General features: G+C 40.9%; 1 protein-coding gene and 1 long non-coding RNA gene across 3 annotated transcripts in view; one reads left to right on the top strand and one right to left on the bottom strand.

The window, feature by feature from the left end:
• The window catches only part of LOC122527646 (potassium/sodium hyperpolarization-activated cyclic nucleotide-gated channel 2), a 162,398-nt gene that overhangs the window by 129,334 nt on the left and 8,712 nt on the right, over positions 1-24,352 (bottom strand). The window lies entirely within an intron of this gene.
• LOC122527650 overlaps positions 1,223-24,352 on the top strand; it is a 33,571-nt gene continuing 10,441 nt past the window's right edge. The window contains exons 1-2 of the long non-coding RNA XR_006306384.1: positions 1,223-2,375; positions 4,639-4,640. This is a non-coding gene — a long non-coding RNA (uncharacterized LOC122527650). The remainder of the gene's footprint in view (positions 2,376-4,638; positions 4,641-24,352) is intronic.

Genomic DNA, 24,352 nt, shown 5'->3' on the forward strand with positions numbered 1-24,352 from the left:
CGTTATAATTTCGAGTAAAAGGAAACTTTAGTTTTTTTTGGTTTTTCGTTCCTCCGAAATAATTAGAAGATAACCTTGTTTCGCAATTTTTTTTTCAAAAGTTATCTATTGAGCAGTATACGCTCGATTAACTTGTCAAAGGAGTAATAATAATAATAATAATAATAATAATAATAATAATAATAATAATAATAATAATAATAATAACAACAACAGGATTGATATTTAAACGACACGCGACAACAATTTTGCAGAAACTGTCGTCAAATTACTGATTGTATCGAGATCTACTATTGACAAGCTCGTGATAAATTCCCATCGGCGATAATTCATTTGACAGACTACAAATGATACGGAGCCAGGCTCGACGGTTCAACGTTTTGAAAGGCAGGCAATTTTTCTTCCACGGGAAAATGAAATGTAAACGTAATGCAAACGTAATACACGCGATGTACAGAAGAATTACTTGCAGTTAGATTCAGCAGATTGAAAATGCGCGTAGAATGGACATAAAATATATCATGAGAGAAGAAGCACTCGTTGTAATACTTGGAGGAGGATACACACAGACACACACACACACAAACAAGAAAACATGTGTTAGTCTAAATACGTACGGGCAAGTAAAAACTGCTATTTATACTGCAAGTGTGACCCATCTCTCGAGTGTTAACGCTCTAAGTTACACGTCGCGACGAAACCTTACCGACGAAACACAATGGCAACACGTGTTCTACGACAAACTGAATGACCGCGACACAATCGGGGGAAACAATGGCAAAACCGTTCTGCTTGCAAGAACGAAAACCTACTCTTCGTTAAATGTACACACACACACACACACACACATAAATTTACTCACACGTGAGCCATATCGTACTCCAGCCGAGAAATTTATCGAGAAACACTGATACGTGTACGAGAAAGAAAAGTAACGTTACACTCGTTTACGTGTGTATCCTCTATCGATTGAACCTGATTAGTATAAATGTTATGTTGTTCCAGAGATACGCTCATACACGCGCGCGCACACACGCACACACGCACACACACTTTGATTTAAATTGCAAACGCGAGTAACTAATTCGAGTACTTCCGCGAGCATATACGTATGTACGTATCGTCACCGCGCACGAGAAACGAGAAACGAGAAACGAGAAACGAGAAACCTACGAGCGAGATCGAGTGTGTACGACTGTGTACAGGGGGGGGGGGGACGAGAAATCTTCGACTTACTCTGTTGATCGCCGACGACACGAAAGGTCGCGTCACTATAACACCACGACGCTGCTCTCTCACCACTCGACTGCCATCCAAATACGCTCCGACACTGGTGGAAAACCACGGGGATACGTGCGATCGTTCTCCTCTCACAATCAGCACAGTTCCATCGTCGTCGAACTTGTTCGTCGTCTTCACACGCGCTCGCGAGACTCGAGCCTCCCGCGGCGAGTCGAGTCGTGTCGTTCACTCGGCTCCGAAACTGAACGATGTCGTACGAAAGATGTGTCACGATAAAAAAGAAAAAAAAAAAAAAAAGAAAAAACAAAAGGAAACGTTGCCGCGAGAAATCTGTTAATCTCGATTGCACGTGGATCGGGAAAAGTCCGATCGACTTTGATCGACGATAAGAAAAATCCCAAATAGACGAGGAGAGACGGGTCACTGATTGACGAGAAACAGGAGAAAAAAAAACGACTTTGTACTTTGTCGTTCGTATATATTGTCGATCGACGATATCTCCCGATTAACGATCGTCCCTACGACGACACTAACGACGGTCGACGTCGAGACGTATGTGCGTAGGTAGAGACGCGATGGCAATAATTGTCCTACGTATGTTGGACGTATGTTGTTCGTCGAAGAAGAAGAAACGCGAAGAGAGTCGCGCACGGGGACGCGCACGTTTCGTCGTGTTTCTCGCGAGGCAAATGTAACAACGTCGCGATGCGAGGCTGGTGTGTGTTGTCAGCTCGCGTCAGGCAGCGCGGTTCGAATGGAGACGCGGCACGTGTGCCGCTGCCTGGTGCTCGTCGACGATCGGCCGCCGCCACCACCACCAGCTGATCATCCGGGAGTGTGGACTGCTCTCTGCCACTGACTCTCTGTGTGGTGTGGCCTGTGCTGACTGACTAACTGCACGGGCGAACAGTTTCTCCGGCAGAGGCTGCCAGAGCGGCAGGAACGGCGGTTCGAATTGCGCCTGCTGGCCCGTGCCTGAGAAAACTCGTGGGGGCGCGGGAGGGGCGGGTTGGGGGTGGGAGGAACACGACGGCGGGGAAACGACGACGACGACGACGACGATGACGACGACGATGACGACGACGACGGCGAGGGCGAGTTTTCACCGGCGGGCTTCTTGACACGTTCCGCTGGTAAGAGGAACCCGCCACCTCACTCGCACACTCCTCGTGCTGCTGAACTTAACGTTCGACGTCTTTCTCCGCGTTTGTTTATACGCGGAAATTTCGCGAGCTACAACGGGGAACGAAACGACCGATTGACACGTTGAGGGCGTCAGCTGGAAGAGGATAACGTGCGTGTTTCATTTTTTTTTATTTCGGAGACGTGCGCGAGGAACTGAAGGTTTCGGGAGTGAAAGAACAGAATCGAGCACGTGACGAGACTGTAAAAACGGATAGATCGCGAAATATCCTTGCCATTCGGTTGTTTACGATCCTCCGAGACGCGCCGCTGTGTCGGAATACGAAATTTTTGGGACAGCTACGGCCAGATGCAGGTCACACAGGGAATTCTGTTGTGTCAGACGTTTCGGTCAAAATTAATCAAAGCATCGAGTTTCTCGACAGACGTCGTCAATTTCCCTAAATTTCTAACCACCCTAAAATATTGAAATATGTTCTCGGAAAGGTGTTTGAACATTTACAACCGGAAAATTTCTATGAGAAGCACAAAGTCGAAATATTTTTCGCGAGCCGAATCGAAGGAGTCGATGCTTCAATCCACGCGAAAATATCCTATCGAACCGATATAATTAATAGCCCGTGCGCTCGCATTTTTGCGAGATAACTCCGCTAATTTATTGGACCGCCCAGCCTAAGCTCTTCACTCGCGAGAAAAGAAACTTTCCAACTACTCTTTGAAATTTTCCTCACAGCGGGTCGTGTTTTTTCTTCTTTTAATTTTCAAGCAGTCTCTTAGAGATTCTTCGCCGAAGTGAAGCGACGAAAATCTCTGAAAATATTTCTCCATCGCCGTGTCCGCACGCACAAAGCTAATTGATTCCGTTAATATCGCGAACGTGAGTTATTTCGAAGATAATTATTGAACAACAAACGAGACGTAATCGGGATTTTTCGAGCGAATTGACGCTCAATACGTGGACAACGTTTCTATCTCGCTATCTTCCCTGAGCGTAATTTATATTTTAATTGTGACATTGAGAATCGAAGAAATTAAGTTTCGTCTCTTTAGCTGTATTTCGTAAAAATTATAATAATATATATAAATAGAAATTATATAATATATAAATGTATGTAATTTCACAGAAATTATAATAATATATAAATGTATATAATTTCACAGAAATTATAATAATATATAAATGTATGTAATTTCACAGAAATTATAATAATATATAAATATATGTAATTTCACAGAAATTATAATAATATATAAATGTATGTAATTTCACAGAAATTATAATAATATATAAATGTATATAATTTCACAGAAATTATAATAATATATAAATGTATATAATTTCACAGAAATTATAATAATATATAAATATATGTAATTTCACAGAAATTATAATAATATATAAATGTATATAATTTCACAGAAATTATAATAATATATAAATATATGTAATTTCACAGAAATTATAATAATATATAAATGTATATAATTTCACAGAAATTATAATAATATATAAATATATGTAATTTCACAGAAATTATAATAATATATAAATATATGTAATTTCACAGAAATTATAATAATATATAATTTCAACTTGCATAAAAATCCTTTAAAAAGTTCTTCAATAATTGCTCCTAACAAATAGCTGATTGCAATTCGATTGGAACGTAAATGAATGAGATCAATGAGTCAGTCCGTTTAACGATATTCAAAGGAAAAATGTATCGCAGTTGTGCACCGTAATTCAAGTTAACAATTTCGCGTAATTTCCACCTAGAGAACTAGAAACGTGGAAAAACACTGAAGAGATACTAAATCTTCTTGATCTTCAGAGGCGAGCTTGTGCTCGAGTAATTTGCGTTTTGTTATTTATCGCTCGGGCTCCGGGTATATTTGAAAATCCTTTCGTTGGGAAAAATTGCATGAGCGAGTTGGATTTCACGTGGCTGTAAACTTCCACCGGGCGTGGAAGATCTCTTTCATTTACTGTGGATTTTATTTTAAAAACAGCGTTACGTCGGAAGAAATATTGTTCGTTTATTATTCTCCTTGTTATTCCTCTGCCTTTCGAAAATACCGCTTCCCTATGTTGCTTCCTGTTTCGTTCGTCATTTGCAAGTAATTAAATAGAAATATTGCTGCATTTAGTCGAGACGAGATAATCTCTTTCACATTAGCTAGAGAAATCCAGTTCCTCGACAAATTGGGATTCGATCGTTTGAATCTTGATGTCAATCTTGAATCTTGACGGAGAAGTGAAAAAAAATTCAATGTCTCGCTACTCTACAACGTAATCCATTGTTTGTTTGAAAAAAAAAAAAAAAAAAGAAAAACGAAGGTTGAAGAAAGAAAGTTCGATGACGAAGTAACAACTTTGAGAAATACTTTATCTAGGGCGTGACAAACGTTGAGAAACTAGGAATTGTCAAAGGCCAGAGTGGCAATGAGATTATTGCGAGCTTGAACCACTTTGCGAGAATTTACCAAAAAGAAAAAAGAGACGAAAATAACAAGTGTCTAACGACTACAGAAAGAACAAGGAAAGAAACACTGTACATACAATGCGGATTTCTTTTAATTTCTCTCAAACTTCTTAAATTAACTCTCCTCCGAAATTAAATTTTACCTCCTCTGAAATTTATCTCAAACGACCAAGTCGTACACGCGTCTATGGAAATAGAAAGATCGTTCAATTTTTGGTTACTCGTCCAACGCCGCATTTTACGACACAGAGTTGAAGCAAGATGTTGAAAGATTCTTGGAAACAATCTTAGAAAGTGGTTCGCAGGCACGCGAGGAACGAAAATGCCACGGTGCATACGTGGCAATGATTAATTTTCATGACGCGGCCGAAACGGAATTGATATGGCCGGTGCGTGGAGTTAACGACGTTCGCTAAATAACAAATTGATCGCACATCGCGCGCTGTCACTGACATATTTCCGATTACAACGGCGACGAATGGACCAAGCGAGCAGAAACCATCGGACGAGGACGATTCGTGGCAATTTACATTGTAACTGATCAAACCGACGAATATGTCTTCGTTCGTGATCGATGCGCCGCCATTCACGCGGAGAGACACGCGTATGAATGTGTCCGTGAATGCGCGTGGATTTTTATTAGAACGAAGCTGGCGTCGTCCGTCACAAGCTTCATAAGCTTGATATCTTTCCACTTCTTTTTTCTTTCCTCTTTCTCCTGAAATACGTTGAGAATGTTCTCTGCGTATTTCGTATTCTAACCGCGCGTGGGATTCCGCGCGAAATTTCTTCGTCGGTGGTGGCATTGTTGGAAATCGATTTCGAAGTAGCGACGAGTACAGGTGCACTCGAATGGCTCCTGGCTAGAGAACTACTTTTGCTTGACTTTGCAAACATTTGCATCGGCGTAATTTTTTTTTTTTTTTTTTTTTTTTGTTCCACTATCTCAGTCAACGGTACAGTCTCTATCGAGTCTCTCGCGAATCTTATCGCCGAGAACGAAGCATTCATTTGCAAAATCGATCATCTTGTAAAATCGCGAACGTCAGACGCGAGTGAAGAAATCTTTTTCTCGAATCAATATCTTTTTCACGAGCCCCCATCGGTTATCGGACTGCAAATCTCTGCTGGAAAAATTGATTACGCTCGATTAAACGTTACTCTGCCATCGACAGCTTCGCGATCGGCAGGAGGAAAAAATTTCGTTGGAAATTTTACCTGCCCTTCTCCTCCTCGATTTTACTCGGATTTTTTTGCTCGACAGCAAAACACCGAGCCATTTATCGTCTCGATTGTCACAGTTTCGATAACAGTTCGTATCGTGTAATGAGTTCTAGTATCGGTGTTTGTCGAATGTTGTTCTTTACCATTTGGAAGAAAGAAAGAGAAAAGAGAACGCGATTGTTTGAACAGCTCTCGTTGATGCAAATAAAGAATAGTTCCAACTATACTGCGGATATTTACATTGTACAATTCCAATTACGACTGAGATCACACTGAGAAGTTGATCTGCTGGGCGTTACTATTCGGCTGTAAGTTTGTTTTCAAGTTCATTTGCATTGCAAATTTAACTATCGTTGTTGTGATAGTTCTCCAACGAGTAACACGAGGAAGGAATTTCTTAAAAAAAGAACTGAAAAAAAAATAGTCGCGAAATAATATACGCGCGAGAGAAGCAAATTTGCAGCGTGCAATACTTTTTGTGTCTTCTTCTTCGACAATGAGAATCTCTCAGCAAAACCTAAAGCACGACCAGAAAAAGAAGAAAGCAAGAGATTCGTAGAAGAAGAAGCGTAGAAACAATCCACGATCAAACAACGTTTTGCAATAGTCGTCTTCTCAATTAGTCGTAACGGGTTTTGAATATCGCGCGATCGACGTTTCAACAATTGCCGGAAATATCGCGATCCTGCATTGTTTATCCTCAATTGGAACGAGCAATTCGCGCGGGAATTCTCCGCAACACACACGCAGCCGGAGAGCTCAATTTGCTTAAATACCAGCTTATTCTACCGCCGGTTAATAAGGATTAAATGATCCCGCAAACGTCGTTCGAGAAACGCATCTTGCGTTTCACGCGGAATATGTATATCGTTCCGTTTCGTCGAACGTCGCCACGAGTCATCCAGTTGACTAATTGACTTTCTCAAGGAGAACAATGGACGCATACGCAAACGAATTCAGTTCTTGTTTTCTTCTTCTTCTTTTTTTTCTCTCTCTCTCTTCCAGCAGTCACGAGCGAATATTTTCTTACTATCCGTTTGTTCCGCGTTAATTACTAGCTGCTGAAGGAACGCAGAGGTCATCGTCGACTCGATGAAATCATGAAATGTTTTTTTTTTTTTTTTTTTTTTTTTTTTTTTACATTTCGAACAATCGTTGCTTTTCAGCTTGATGATGAATTTCTGTAATTTTTGTTTAATTTATCTTTAGTTCATATTTTGTGACCGTAAGAAATCAAATGAAAAACCGTTCGTTTCGAACTTTTTATAAGACTTTCGAATAAAGATTCGAAAAAAATGTATGAAATGCTATTTCGTTGATTTTCTTCCTTTCTATCCTTCTCCCTTTGGAATAATTAAAGTCTAAAGGCGTGTTTTTGAAAAAAAAAAAAAACAAATAAGATTCTCTTAAAATGGAATTGCAAAGAGAATTTGCTTTTCTTGAAACGCTGACGCAATCCTTCGGTCGAAAAATTGCGTAGCAAGCCAGAATAGAAACTCGTTTGTCCGGATAGCACGGATGTTCTGCTTTATCCTCTATGACTACAGCGCATTTCTGCAGTTGCCGCCACGTACGTAATCGAGCGAATAATTGCATCAATGGGCTGCGACTCGCGAGCACCGGCAAAACATTTTCTGCTTTAGTGACGATAATAAATTTCCGAGAAACGATTGCACAAACAAAACTAGACAAACGAGTTTCCAAGTTGGGAAATTCTGCTGTTGCTTTGTCGTTTTCTTTTCTTTTTTTTTTTCTTCTTCTTCTTCCGTTTGCTGAATACTCGGTTAATAAAATCGTATCGACGAAAGAAACAATAGCTGGAACGAGAACGACCACCCAATTCGTTTGCAGATGGCAGCAGCCGAAGCTTCCTGTTTTACCAACCGATTAACAAGTGCACCGTGTTTTATAATCGTCGGGTATCTGGATTTTTCGATATTTTATTTAACTTTATTATTCCCCTCGCGCTGCGAATTAACTCGTATAGACATACGTGTATTAATTTGTTCGAAAATGCACGTAAGCTTTTTTTATTTCTCCAACAATAACCAGGCCTCGTGGGATCGATAATAACGCGAAAGTCACAGTTTATAGTAATTCTGGAAAATGATGATTACATATTTTCGATTTCAAGCGCGGAATTATATACCGGTGAATTAAGATATACGCAATGCAGGGAAATAATGTTCTCCTTTTCTCTCTATTTTTTTTTTTTCCTTTCACGTCGCGATGATAAATTATAGCTCGGAGAGATAATTTATTTCCTTCAGAATGAAACAAAGACAGAGCCGCGCATTGGAAAACAATTAAGCACTGTAATTATATGACTTTTGAAAGGAAAATATTTTCCTTTAGACAGAGAAAGAGAGAGAAAGAGAGACAGAAAAGAAAGGAAGAAACGAACGAAATATCACTGCATAAAGTTAAAGTGTATCCGTTTATAAATATCGCGGGTTATTTCTTTCTTTCTTTCTTTCTTTTTTTTTTCCCCTGTCATATTGCGAACCTTTATGGAAGAAGTAATGGATATTTTTAATATTTTGTAAAATGTGTGGAGCGGTGTACGAATAACAGACAGAAAAGTAACTGGCACATGGCAAATTAGACGAAAGGTTTCCAATTAAACTTCGCGATTGCTTTTTCTGTCGCTCGAATAACTTTCCCAACGTATATCTTATTGGAAAAGTTTCCCTGGACAACGGGAGTTGCAATACCTTTCATATCGTGAATATATTACGCGAGGGAAGAGAGAATGACAAAACACGGGGAAGAAATCGAGAGAAGAAGGAAACTAATAAAATTGAGAACTTTTACTACGTGTTGCATAAAATTGTTAATTCGTAACTCTAGTTAACGAGTAACTCTAGTTAAGAGTAATTGTGTGAGAATAAGCAGAAACAATGAAAGTGATCGGTGGAGAAACAAGCTGAAGAGCCAAGCATCGGCTTGACTTGCCTTTGGTCTGACCAGTGACTGGCCTATTCCACTTCACCTTCTTATTCCGCCGAATCTAACGCTTCTCATTCGAAGAAATTCCATCTCGGATAAAATTCAAATGTAATTTCACAATTTCCATTCCACTGGAGTTGCTCGATTACTTTTGTCACATCTCGGCTGCGAATTTTCTCTTATCGTTGTCTCCCGTAGCCTCGACATTATAATACCCAACGGTTCGTCGCAACGTTTGACCAGGATTGCCAAGAATAAAAATCCCTCTCGAGAGGAGCGTTGAATATGGAGAAAGTCACGCCTGCGAAATATCTTACCCGATATCTCTTCCACTGTCGAATTAACTACAGAACAACGCTTCGCTTCGCGGTCCCGTGCTCATGGAAATGACGCGAGCGTTTACGTAAGAAACGGATTTTATTACAGCGCTCGTTCCGCAAAACGCCGCACAAAGGGAAGAGAGGAGACCAACAGACATAGAGGAAAGAAGGATAGACAGAGAGAGAAAGAGAGAAAAGGAGGGAGAAGGAGGGAGGGAGGGAGAGAGGGAGAGAAGGGTTAGGTGGCTCGAGTTTATAGCGATACACGAGCCTATAAAATCGGGCAGGTTATCGATTGGACTTCTGCCTACTGCAAATCTGGATGTGTGTTCTATTCACCTGGATATATCGGCGGTGTGTCGCGCGATTTGGGTCAGTGGATCACATAACCGCATTTTTTCGCCTGTTCGCGACTCAATTTTTCAATTAAGCGGACGCTGCGGTTCCTCGGGCGGACATACTTTCGCCATTTTCCACCAAAAGAATACCATCTGCTCGACATACACGTTGTCACGTGTAATATTTTAATTCCATTTTCGATTTTTCACAATTCGGTTCGTCTCGAGAGAGAGAGAGAGAGGGAGAGAGTTAATGTCTGATGGCTCGCTTGGAACGCGTCCATGGAAACCAAACGGATTAAACGGACGAACAACTGTTCTCTTGTTGATCGTGAGAAAGCTGGATCGTCTAATTCTCAGCGTTTGCCACTGGTATCTTGATGTGCAGGATTCTCTGCGCCTCGAACGCAAATGAACGTAATTTCAAACCATAAATACTTTTTTAGAATAAAAGAAGAAGGAAACGAATTCGTTTGGAAGACACGTCTGTAAATTAAGATTTTTAACGACAGTTTGCGTCCCGTAGCATCATTTCATGTTAAAATCGAATTGAAACTTAATTATTATAATATGTTATCATGTAATAAATCGAAAATACATTATCATGATAATATGAAATATTTAAACGTCTAATCACTTAACTTTGACTTTCTTGGCAGAGAGAAACCAGTATGTATTTCAAGTATGTAACTTTCGTCAATTGGTGTCAAAGACTTGAAAATCTCCTTAACGATTTCATCGTACGAATGTAAACGTGTAAATATATATATATATATATATACATATATTACGAACAATTTTTATCGCATGAGAAAAGTAGTCGGTTCTTACAAATTGCAGGCGGTTTCAGAGAAAACAGATTGCTTGTAGAGGATTGTACGCGATACTGTGTACACAAAAAAAAGTTGAATTAGTAGCGACGAGATTCTTCTTTTATCGGCTATCGGTGTAATAAAACACAAAGTGTGACACGCCTGCTATCTCGTTACAAGTTTCATTGCATAATTTTTACACGAGGCTGGCAACACGGTATCTTAATAATATAAAACAGGTTAAAGTGCGTCTAGATTTGTTATCCGCAGTAAAATGTACCATGATAGAAAATATAGACAGTGTTTCTACTCCAAAGCTCCAAGCAAATATTTTTTTTTTTACGAATAACATAATTATGTATTTTTATGTACAACTGAAGTTCGATAAACAAATTTATGACACCTGTTACCACTAAATATCTAAAAATGTAACAGTACAACAAATGTGGACGGACCTTTATAGAGGAAGGATAAACAAGCTTATATCTTTCTGTAAATACGTCAATCTTTTCCCCATTCTTCAAACAAAATTCGAGCAATTTTCAGTAATTTATTTTAAAATAAATGTTCTTCAGTGACGTAAAATAAAATTTCAATATTCTCGAGAAGAGAGACGACCGGCTACTTTCCGCTGCTGCCTTCGTAAATCAACAAACAAACAAAGCCCTCTTACGACCGCAAGAAACGAAACGTCTGAAACACCAACGCGGTAATCTCCACTCCAAGCGGAACAGACGCGGAAAAGTCCTCTCATCCCTAACGCGTTCGTGTCGAATCCCCAACAGAGACGGTACCTAACCCGCCATCATCCCCTTGATTCGACCGCTCGAGCGGCCCTCGACACGAAACAATGCTCGCAAGGAAAATCCGCGGCACGAGGACACGCTCGAACACGCGTAACATACACGGTGGAAACGTGTCGCGGTGGCGTTTCCCCAACGAGCCCCAACATCCGTCGTCGTGCTCGATACGCGACCTTAGCCCTGGAAAGCCGGTGATTAATATCGCGGGTCACGTAAGTCCTTAAGTCCGGGATCACGAGACGGGTGAAAGTTACGATTTCGCCGCGTGCCTGAAACGCTTTTTTACCCTTCACGGGGGGTGGGGAGAAAAAAAGAAGAGGAGGAGAGGGATGAAAGAGTTGAAGAGAAGGGAAAGGGTGCCGTCTCCCATAAAACGCGGCCACCTGTATTCAGGTCACGAATTTATGGCACCGTGAAGCTTTAAACCGGCAGCGCCGCCTTCTCACAGAGAAAATTTTATTTTTCCGCGGCATTGAATTAGCGGAATAATTCCGTAAGCGTGGAGATCTTGGAGCGATGTCCACGAGGACAGGATTAAAACGTTATTGTCGACGTTTCTCGTTCGTTTCTTGCTGCGGTGTGTCGTCTTTTGTAAAAGAATAAATTTAAATCAACTAATAACATCAACGAAATTAGACTTCTATAAATGTGTGTAAGTGAATTTTTTTTCTCGCTCGTTTCTTTGTGCGGTGTCTTCTTTTGTAAAAGAACGAATTAACGGATCAATTTATCAAGTAATATTAGCGAGAGAGTTAGAATTCTGAAGCGTAAATAATTATTTTTCCATTCGTCCATTTCGGGGTGTCGTCTTTTGTAAAAGAATAAATCAACAGACAATTTGTCAACTAACGATATTATTATAACATCGTTTCTTTGGAAATACCGGTTTTTCTAAAAGAAAAAGTTTATTAACCAACAGCATTAGCGAATTTAGACTTCTACAGCGTAAGTAATTTTCAAACGTTATGCTCTCTCTATGAAGTATATCGTGCTTTCTCTCTGTCCTTGACTTTCTCGAGTAAAGGCGAAGATAAGAGCTTTCGTTTTCCCGACAAAATCACGAGTTGAAAATTCACAGAGAACGCAGAGTGTCACTTTGAGTATGTTCTTTTCGTGACGGTTCGCGTGTTTCAGAGAGCAATAAAACTGAGAGCCTAAAAAAACTTTTTTCTTTTTTTTCTCCCCGTAACACGGAGATTCGTATCTCAGACGTGAACAGACTGCCCTACGGAAGTTTCACCCGACTTTGAAGAGCAGTTCTCGAGGTAATTTTATCGTGTCCCGATGATTCTGTCAATCCTCGCCTGTATTCCGAACATTTTTAGTCCAGTTTCTCTGGATCACTCGATTCGAAATAATTTTCCAAAGCAAAACCTCTGACTTTTTAAATTCACAATACCCTTCGGATAATAGAAAATTCTGACAATGGAATTTTCCACGTTTCGTCCCCGAAAATTCTACTTTCGATGCGTCTCGAAAATTTCAAGTATATACGAATTTCGAGTATATACGAATATAAGTTCGAGCACTAATTCTATACGCCTAATTTTTTTTTAAATTAAATTACGTCGTGGGGTATATCCGAAAGAAAGAAAAGACGATAATCTTTCGATGAAACGCGAAAGGCTAGGCTACGACCACTTAAGCCAAGAGAAAGATATGCAAAACAGCGTGGTAATACTCGCGTGTAAATTCGTCGCGTGGATTTTCATGCGACGTGACTCAAACAACGTTTTGCAATTTCTTCAACTAGAAGCTTTTTTTTTTTCTCTTCTTTCTTTTTACGTTGTCGCGATTCACGCGAAGTCCGAGGGATTATAATTAAATTCCAGCTAAATGGAAAGCATGTTTGCAAATGTTGTAATGCAAATGTTTGCTTTAAAGCGAAAAGTGTCGTGAAAGAAAGGCGAGGTGAGGAGTTTATCCGCAATTTTTTCAATCGATTCAAGTTGAAAGACACGTAGATAACGAGCGATAACCTCTGGACGCGGCAGATTCGTTCAGAGAGGATAGAATCCGTGTTTGTCGAATGAGTTGACTAGCTTATCCTCGATTCTCGTCAATCGTTTAACGTCTTGTGCTGGAACGACGTATCACGTCAAGAATTTTCCGTCCCAAATTGCAACATTTTCTCAGTTTTATTTAAATGTAATCCAGGCAAAACAAATGATAAGTTTATCACTTCTTAATAATTTCTATTCTCAGTGTGTGTGATACCGATGAGTTCAAAAGAAGAAAAAAGCGACGAATTATTGTATACGATTCGGTCACTCGTTATGGTCCGCAATCAGTTGCCAGCGCAAGTGGTCAATCTTTTGCGCTGAAATGACGTGCCACGTACGTCGAGAATTTTTTGTTCCAAAATTGCAACATTTTCTTAGTTTTAAGTATATTTAAATGTAATCTAGGATAAGTTTATTACCTCTTAATAATTTCTATTCTCAGTGATATTATACCGACGAGATCAAAAGGAAAATAAAGCGACAAATTATTGTATACGATTCGGTCACTCGTTATGGTCCGCGAAACCAGGTGCCAGCGCAAGAGATTAAGTAAGAAACAGGCTCGCGTAAAACAGACTGTCTCGCTAATGGCATCGCTATTTACGAAGTGTTTGCGCACTCTCGAAGCAAGTATTTACCAACGAGATAAATCGACGAGAATCAAGCGTGTCAATGGAGATTACTGGAATTGTGGGAGAGTTGTTTCGGGCAGCGTTGAATATTTCGGATTCTTTCGTTTCGAACAACGTTTACACGCTCGCTACCAAATCACGGCAAACAAACCGTGTTTGAGATGATTCGAATATTTATGAAATCGATTCCTCTGTGACGTATTTAAAAAGAAAGAAAACACTGAGTGACACAAGTGTAAAAATTTATCGATCTGTATTTCGTCTGTAGCAACTTTGTTACACTCTGTAGGAAAACAGATGCACTCGAGCGGGGCAACTGTTCGAGGAGAACACTGTGTACGAATTGTCTTCAAACAGAGGACTATTCTTCTCGCCGCCGTGTCCCGATCGAATGGCGGAACTTCACCAACTCCGTATCGACTTTCAAACTTTCCGGTCTCACGATCGACGACTGTGAAACCTGGCTCATCCTATCTCGGCACGCACCAATTCCTCCCTCGCCGCGAGATCTCATCGTCCGTTAGGGGAACAAAATTGCACGGGACCTGCAATTCGATTCTAGCAAATCTGACAGCAACTGTCGACTAATAATTCTGTCTGTGCATTCTCTCGATCACGAACGAACTCTGGGGATTGCGAAACTTTGCGATCGACGAATATTGCCAGCAGAAAAAGAAAATAAGGAAATAGTCAGCGTCGTAGAACTCTCCTTCGCTGTTGATGATTTTCTTATCAACGATACACAACGAGCGTCGATGGAAGATAAGGCTCGAACGAATGAAACCTAATCCAAACCGAATTTTCGTTCGTTTTCACGCGAGCAATATTTACAGTGCCGATCCGCACAGGGCGACGTAAACGTTTGCCGACGGATTAACCACTTGCACTGGAATGACATGCCACGCACGTCGAGAATTTTTTTCTCCTAAAATTGCAGTATTTTCTCAGTTTTAAGTATGTTTAAGTGTATTTGAATAAAACGAAATAGTCAAAACAAATAATAAATTTATTACTTTTCGATCATTTCTATCCAGTGATATCACATTGACGAGTTCAAAAGAAAAAGAAAGCGACGAATTATTGTATACGGTTTTGGTCACTCGTTATGGTCCGCGAACCAGTTGCCAGCAAAAGAGGTTAACCTCTTGCGCTGGAATGACGTGTTGAGAATTTTTTTAGCATATTTAAATATAACCCAAAAGCAAAATAAGTAATAAATTTATCACTTCTTAATAATTTCTATCTATAATGATATACCGACGAGTTCAAAAGGAAAAGAAAGCGACGAATTGTTGTATACGGTTTTGGTCACTCGTTATGGTCCGCAATCAGTTGCCAGTGCAAGAGGTTAACCTTTGCAAGAATTTTTTTTGTCCCAAAATTGCAATATTTTCTCAAATATATTAATATTAAAACGAAATAGGTAAAACAAATAATAAATTTATTACTTCTCCATAATTTCTATCCCGTGATATCACACCGACGAGTTCAAAAGAAAAAGAAAGCGACAAATTATTGTATACGGTTTCGGTCACTCGTTATGGTCCGCGAACCAGTTGTCAGCGCAATTGGTGAAAAATCACGCCAGGCGTAGAAAAAAATTTATGAGATGATGAAAGTCGAGCAATTTATAGCGAAGAGCATAAATGTTCAAATAGACAAATGAAGAATTGCCGATATTTAACACACAACATCGTAAAAAAAGGATCACACGTATAATCCACTTGGTTTCACTTTAAAGAGCGAAACCTCTACTTTGAGGAGGTTTAGGTTTAGGTTATTGTATACGGTTCGGTCACTCGTTATGGTCCGCAATCAGCTGCCAGTGCAAGAGGTTAATCTTTGCGAGAATTTTTTGAGAAAATTGCAATATTTTCTCAAGTATATTTAAGTAAAACGAAATAGGCAAAACAAATAATAAATTTATTAATTTTCGATCATTTCTATCCAGTGATATCACATTGACGGGTTCAAAAGAGAAAGAAAGCGGCGAATTATTGTGTACGATTTCGGTCACTCGTTATGGTCCGCGAACCAGTTGCCAGCGCAAGTTCAACGACGAGATACAATCGATGCCACGGCTGTGATCGAGCTGCAGAGGGAAGAAAAAGTACGGCCGGATCCGTTCTCGTGACGCATTAAAACGGCGAGTCTCACGCCCTTGACGATTTATACGTTCACGCTGCATTTTGCAAATTAGCCGCTCAACTTGATTAAACCGCCTCGGAGCGATCGAAGAATCGACGACGGTACGTGGCCGGCGTTTCAATCTGTAACCCCGCAGTGAAATTCGAATCCCTCGCGAAAGAACGCCGATACGGTGATTTAATTTAACTACGATCACAGTTGCGGGACGCTTCTTGGGAAAATCAAATTCGTTAGACACTGCGAAGGATAATTCGTCTGGTGAGAAACGTGACTCCGTTACGCCAGTGACGCGTCAGGAAACAGAGGTTGGAAATTTGTGGAAATTATTAGGATATTGATACATTCGTGATTGTGCTTCGTGATGACATCTGGTATGGGAGAGAGGACATAAGAAAGACAGGATTATGTGTGTGTGTGTGTGTGTGTGTGTGATTGATTGGTGTGAAACGAAAGAAGTCAGAAGTTTTAAGAAGACGGTGTAACATGTTTGACGGAGTTATAATAAGAGCTTGCCAGATACCAAAGAGAAAGCAACATTGTATTAACATTAACATAATAAATATATGTTTATGTCGAAGATAAGAAATAAAGCGGCAACTTTACAGAAATACGTGTGTCAGCTTGTAATCCGTCATGTTGCGAGAAGTTTCGCAGTGTTTGGGAAAGTTTTTCCATTCGCTCGGACGGGCGAAAATTATAAAAATGCAGAGGGGTGGGAGGGTGTGTTGCACAGATATGCATACACGTACATCAGAGGGGCGCGGGAAGGCGCGGAGGGGGTTGTGGAATGCAGGGTAAAACCAGATCAATACGGGGCGAAAGCGTACCACGGTCGCGAACCCGCGACACATAAACTAGGAAAAAGGGCAAAATCGAACGGACAGACAGACCGACAGACACGGACCCAGGAAACCGTGACACACGGGTCACGAGGGACTAGACTCGCGTTCAGCCATGATAAATCATCCCCCCTCCCCTCCCCCCTGGTTTTGAAGGACGACCGCCGTCTTTCGATATTTTCATCTCGACTGATTTAACCAAATCTATTTCCGATAAAAACAACCCTTTTCGTATTCTGACCGATTCTCGGCCTCGATTATATTGAAACGCATAACTCGCATGCAGAGGAATTCGTTCGAAATTTTTGTGAAAACTTGCAGAATTAATCTTCTCGCTTGAAGTCACGAGTTGGAAAAAAAAAAAAAAGGAAAGAAATTACACAGAGACTCGTTCGTTTCAATTTCCAACCATCGGACGATATTTAAGACGAAGTGGGAAACGTTTCAATAATAGAACAAACTACGTAAGAACGTTATATCTCTGGTATAACGTTCGCGAAAGTACGTACGACTTTTCAACACGTATCGAGTAATAACGAATGAGGTTTGTCTTCCTATATGAATCACAACTCGAGAAACTTTTGCTGAATTTTTCACCGAATCAATTCCTATTGCAAAGTTTACTTCGTAAGCAGATACGTCGTAAGCAGAGCAATTTTTCAATCGGAGAGACGACAAAGGCATGAAAAATACAAAATCGGAATGTAGAGTAACATCTTTCTCGTGTGATCCTTTGTTTCCAAAATTGTCAGATGTTTGTTCGTTAAATTGGCATGGCAATGACTCTCGTTGCTTTGTAAGGTAAAAGAGAACTATTAATTTTACGTGAGAATCTTAATACGACGAGCAGAATTGTGTATCGAGGGCAGAAATGATTTTTAAAACGATAAAATTTATAGAGTATGAATAATAATCGTACGTGACTCGTTAATGTATAAAACTTAAATGAAATTGTGTATTATAACCTACTGTTATGTATAGAAAATGGTCCGAATTAATATTAAAGATTATTTAAAACATGAACTAAATAACTAGCAAAACATAGTATGGATGTATTAAAACACAATATAGAACGTCATGAATTGTTAAAACGTATAATAACATTGCGTTGTGAATTAATAAAACGAATTAATTATTAAATTTCATTAAATTTCAGTCTCTATGGTACTTCTAAATGTGTTCATCGTGCGCTTTCTTCGTGTTTGCGCCGTTCTTCCACACTTTACGTCGCGTTTCGAACGCAAACTTTTACCATGCTCAAGCTGCCCAAGTGTGCGAAAACAACGAGATTAAAAAAAAAAAAAAGGAAAGAAAAGAAAAAGTTTAAAAATCGAGTCACCGTCCCTTACTTCGCGTAGATTATCTTCCATCCACCTTGCTTCTAAAAACTCTCGTACACTCTATGAATGTTGTAGCGTTTGTTACTTGGCTTATGCTTCCGCGAATGTTTCACAAAACGAACAACATTCAAGTCCAGTGTGGCGCCAGAATTTGCAAAAACGCATTTTCAAACTTGACCGAAGGCTTTGGAATCAGCATCAGAAATTAACTTCCTCATCTTCGTCGAGAAGAGGCTATCTATTGAGTTTACTAATTACGACTGTAGTTTCTCTTTGTCGTGGCGCAATAAAGTCCAGGAATGTACATTTCCTCCATTTTAAAATAGAGAAAGGAGGATCAATGCGTGGATTTAATTTAACGATCTTCCTGGAACCCGTGTATGGCTGGCTGCTCTCTCTCTCTCTCTCTCTCTCTCTCTCTCTCTCTCTCTCTCTCTCTATCGGACCGTTCGATTTACTTTGCCCGGGCTGCTATCTTTTACGATTCCTCGATCTGGTGGCGTTTACGAGCTGTCGACGGCTAATAAAAGCAGCGGCGAAATGATCGACAGGCGCTCGCAAAGAGCCACCAGGCATAAATCCAACGGGGCGTTTTTATTTCCCTTTCGTCTCTCGCGCGTATGGCTACAGCTGTGCACATATACGTACCGTGCACTATAGCCGCAAAGGTCAGTTACTCGATTAATCATGCACCGTTCACGGAACACACCGCCAACGCGATCGCGCGAAATTATAAATCCGTCCATAGCAACATTCATCGATTCGCAGCGCATCAGCTGCCGTTACTTTCACGCCCAGTTCCCACCATTTCGTCATTCCGCGTCATGATCGATTGGATCGACGATCTCATCACGGCGAGAGAGAGTATTGCGCTTTGGATTGTTTTAATAATCCAATAATCAGAATCGATGGAACATTTCATTTGCTTCTTTCTTCGGAAAGAATGGGAAATTTATTTGTTTTGGTAGTGAAAGGTGCTTTCCTAGCAGTGTCCACAGAATTTTTTTTAAAGGAACGACATTCAAACGCCTCTTTAGGAATTTTTCAACCCCGTGGAACATTCTCTTTGCTTTCGCCGAGTAAAGGGAAATATTGCTTTTCTTTCGTCGTCGCGGAAGGAAGGTTTTCACAGCGTTTCTTTCTCGGATGATTTAGGGGGGACTTTAGAATTTACGGTCGTTAATGCGGTGGTTTTCAAAGCTTTTACCACGACGCGCTTAATTGTGCGGTAGAATTGAATGTAAAATCTTCGCGACTGCCTCAAATTAACTAGTGAGACGATTATAGTAACATCCACAAATTGTACAAAACGTGTATAGCGAGTTTTACATTTACATTGTTGGATATGTCTAATTATTATTTCAATATTTCAACGCTTGCAGAAAGCTGTAGTTTACGAAAAGAAAAAGAACACAGTTTGAACTACGTTTATCAAGCACACTTACCCTAAAGCTATTTCGATTCCTTCTCTCATTGCTTTCTCGATACAAATGAAAAAAAAATGATTCGTGAAACGTCCTTCGATGACCGAGGTCTTCGCCTATAGCCTAATTATCTCGCATATAGATTTGCTTTGCGACAACAGCTACCGAAACGACGCACAATTTCCCATAGCTGGTGGTATAAGCTGTCTAAATGTCACACTTGTTTTTCAACCCTCCAATATCAAAGCCAGTAAAATAATATTGAACGACAGAGCCAACAGAAAGACACGTTGTTAAAAAACGAGAAACGTATTTCAGTAAATTAGATCATTAAGATCTGGAAGTTTAAATCCAATTGTTACGTGTTGGGTATCACTAGTGGATTAAACACCCTAAACTCGACGTAATCTAATTTAAACCTAACGTAAATGGTCGTGGTCATTTGTGTCCCATAACCTGAACTGAGGATTAAGCTACAGAACTGCCACGCGTTGATAAATTTGAGAAACGTCACGTGACAAAGCTCCGGGATATTTCGAATATCAAGATCTATCGATTTCATTTCAGTTAACCCTCCTCCTAGATTAATCTCCCAAGCGTTATCCTCTATTTACACAAAAGTTGGAAAACATTGATGGAAAATTCGCGAAATAATTCTCGAATATATACAGGGTGTTTCGTAACTTGTGGGAGCCACTTCGGGAGCTGATTGTAGGCCTAAAAATAATGAAAAAACGTGATACAAATATATGTCCTATCTCTCTTCGTTTATGAGATATAATGAATTTTCTGTTTCAATTACTTTTTTTACAAAAAATGCTCGAAATGACCACCTGGCATTTGAAGACAAGCCTGCATGTGTCTTGTCATTCATCTGGTTACTTTCTCTATCATTCATGGTGTTTCTCGAATTTGTCGGAAGCCTTGCTCTATTCTATTTCGTAGTATTTCAGCATTTTCAATCGATGTTGCGTATACAATAGATTTTAAATGTCCCCACAAATGAGAATCTAATGGATCGAATCCGGAGAACGAGCAGGCCATGCAATAGGACCTCCACCACCGATCCATTTATTCGCAAAGTGTTGATTTAAAAATTGCCTAGCCACTCGGTTAAAATGCGGCGGAGATTCATCATGCATAAACCGCGTACGAAGTCTAATATCGACTGGAACTTCCTCTAATATTTCGTGTAAACGCGTGCTCAAAAANATCAACGTATTTTGTGCCTGTTAGTTTTCCATCAAGAAAAAAAGGTCCAATTAAAAATTTATCAATTATTCCTGCCCAACTGGTGTCGATGTCTTGAATGCACAATAACATGTGGGTTTTCTTCATCCCAATTATGGTTATTATGAAAATTGAATATACCATTCCTGGTAAAACTAGCTTACTAGAGTTTGCTCTGTTTATAAAATTCATTGTATCTCATAAACGAAGAGAGATAGGACATATATTTATATGACTTTTTTTCATTATTTTTGGCCGTACAATCAGTTCCCGAAGTGAGTCCCACAAGTTACGTCCCAGAAGTCCCTGTATAAAGGTAGATCATACTCAAAGATAGAACACTCAAGGACGATCTAAAGTCAGTAATTTTATAAAAATATTTGGCTCTCGAATTTTCGCAAGTTTTACGAGCCAACGGAATGTACCATCCTTGGTAAAACTAGCTTACTAGAATTTGCTTTGTTAAATTCATTAATCTCATGAACAAAGACAGATAGGACATATATTTATATGACTTTTTTTCATTATTTTTAGGCGTACAATCAGCTCCCGAAGTGGATTCTACAAGTTACGAAACACCCTGTATGTACATATATAGGGCGTAATTACGAAACGAATATCACGCTGTTCGTAAATACGAAACTTCCAACCAATTTAGCGGAAAACCCAATAACTCGTGCTACTAGAAACACTCTATATTCGTGTAGCCGCGCTACGGAGTCTAGCGTATAATATCGTATAATATCCGACGCCCAACCTAAACCCGATAAACCGAGTTTCTGAACCGGCCTACGACCCTCCGGGCGTATTACGTCGCCCACTTTTCACCATCCACGAGCAACGAAACCCTCCTGTAGCTACGACCCGCCTGGCTCAACCCTCTCAACGTAAACAATCCTGGGTGGCGGAAAGGAAAAAAAAAAGAAAAAAGAAAAAGAAAAATGAGAAAAAGGAGAACGAGCAACGTACGAAGAGAATCGCGTTTCCCCGGGCGACCGACATCCATCAGCTCAGCTCAGAAGAGCGAACGAACGTCCGGCAGGCGTTAGTTGCGATCGATTCGAGCGTGTTCCCAGCGATCAGGAACGCACGTGCCGCGCCGAATAAAGCGTGCTCATCAATCGCTGTCCCGACAAATTGCGCGACTTTATCAACAGATTTCTGCTGGGGTAAAAAAGCGCCCCATCCGGCGCTGGCTCTCGCGCCATTTAAAATTCCCAGGCGTTTCTTTCTCCTTCGAGGTTCTTCAAATACCAAGGTTCATCCCCCTCCCACCTTGTTTCGCCCCTTGGCTGAACGTAGATTTTATTCCTTTTTTTTTTTTTTTTCGGTAGTAGTTTGCACAAGTATCGATCCCTACATGCGTGTGATCAGTACGATTTGTACAGCGTGCGCCCATCGTTGATTACAGCCTCCCCCGGTGTTCCTCGAAACACGCTGCAGACACATTGAAAGCGACAAACAAAGCGCAGTTACGTGTACGCGTACGTACGCTGTGGAAGGAGGATGGAATTTGGGAGTCGGAGCAGAGGTGGCAGAGCTGAACAAAATGAGCTATGTCCTCCCTGCTCGTTCGGTGGAAGAAAGTTCAGTTGTTCCTTTAGAGTCCCTTTAGAGAATTTCTAGTTGGTAATTATTGGAATCTGTAAGATTCTCTCTTTGCGAGGTGAAACAGTCGATCGGCGGGACGGGGAGGGGGGGAGGGGCGTGTAGTTTGAGGGTTCAACTTGTTTCGTTCGAAGTTAGTTTCAGCCGAGAATTGGATCAAATTTCGTGCAGCGTTCCACATTGTTCGTGGGACGTTCTTACTAAATTTGACTGCTCAACACTCTGGACAAACAGAGAAATCAAAATTCCAATTCTCTCGCTTTAGTTTCAAAGAGCGGAACTAAAAAAAAGGTAATTTTAATTTCAATTTCCTGCTTTCGAAGTAACAGCTTAGCTGTCAGACTGCCAATTGTTTCGAAAACCATCGACGTGGTAGGTAAATTTCTATCTAACGGTTTGGGGGAAACAATTGTTTGCGACAGTCCATGGAGCAGATTTCATTCAGCTCTGGCGGCGACGTGTGCAAGCGGAATGAAGCGACAACGAAAAAAATAAATAAATGGTCACGGATGGCTTTATTAAGAAAGACCAATCGGTTTACAGCTGGACGTCTGGAAATCGGTGAGAAACACCAAAAGCACGGGGAGCCGTGTTCGCCCAGCCCACGGAAGCCAGCAGCGACTGCGCGACAACACAGTGTTCGCTCTCAAACAACATACAACAAGCTGCTCTCGGCATACATCAGAGGGTTGTTCTCCTGCTGGTTGGCCGGCTGCGAGGTAACCGAACGTCTCGGCCTCCAAAGTGCCAGCCTGGCCAATCCGTACTTCGTCATCCTCTCCTTCGTCAGATCGCGTTTCTCCTCTAACCGGTTGCTCTGGCTCTGTTGCTCGCCAACTTTCGCCTGCTTGCTGTCTGTGCCAGCGATCACCTGCTCCCCCCGCAGCTCGACATCGTTAGTTCGCACTAAATCGTCCGATCGGTTCACCTCTTCAACGCGTGGCCGATTATCTGGCGCGTCTTGTCGATGCACTTGCGCAAGATGTTACGGAACGACATGTTGAGCAAACTGTCGCGTCCTCCACGTGCGCGAGGAGTCGCAGAACGGACGACGGGAATCGTACAGTGGACTCGGCAAGCAACGACTCGGTTCCATCCAAACGTCGAGATTTCCTCCTTCGCTTCCCTCCTCCACTCGTTCACTCGTTCGGAATTTCGAAGGCTGAGAGGTCAGAACGCTAGAAAGTACGTAGCAAAAATATCTTTCTTTCTTTCTTTCTTTCTTTCTTTCTTTCTTTCTTTCTCTGTCTCTGTTTACTTTTGTAAGCTTCCTCGAGTCTCTATTCTTGGCGTTGAAAGAAATCGGTGTCTTTCGCGATTGATTTAAGCTAGTCGCTACTTTTAAGCTCAGACGAAGAATAAATAACAGCACAGCCAATGATTAATTGTCGGACTTGAACGGAATTGTGTGAACCAACTCTCTCTCCCTTACTCTTTTTCTCTCTCTTTCTTTCTTTCGATGCTTTTCCCTTTCTTTTTCCCTGACCACTTCAACCCCAGCGGGGTAAACTTGAGCCACTTTCACGGCTCTCCACGTCTTCCACGTTTCACCGTCCAGCCGCGAGTGACAGGCCTCGCTTTTTATCGCGGCTATTTTATTGCCAGCACCACGAGCGAGCAACTTTGATACTCGTCGTCTCTGTTTCTCTCTCTCTCTCTCTCTCTCTCTCTCTCTCTCTCTCTTTCCTTGCTTCTTTTCACCCTCGCGCAACCCCCTGGAAACCCAAGCGACTCGCGACGTCGGCCAAGGTATTACAGGCGTCCCGTTGGTAGTCAAGGCACTGGACATGCGCGCTGCGAAAACGAGCCTCCGA

This window comes from Frieseomelitta varia, unplaced genomic scaffold (assembly GCF_011392965.1).
Source record: "Frieseomelitta varia isolate USP_RPSP 00005682 unplaced genomic scaffold, Fvar_1.2 scaffold_229, whole genome shotgun sequence".
Classification (NCBI taxonomy): Eukaryota; Metazoa; Arthropoda; class Insecta; order Hymenoptera; family Apidae; genus Frieseomelitta; species Frieseomelitta varia.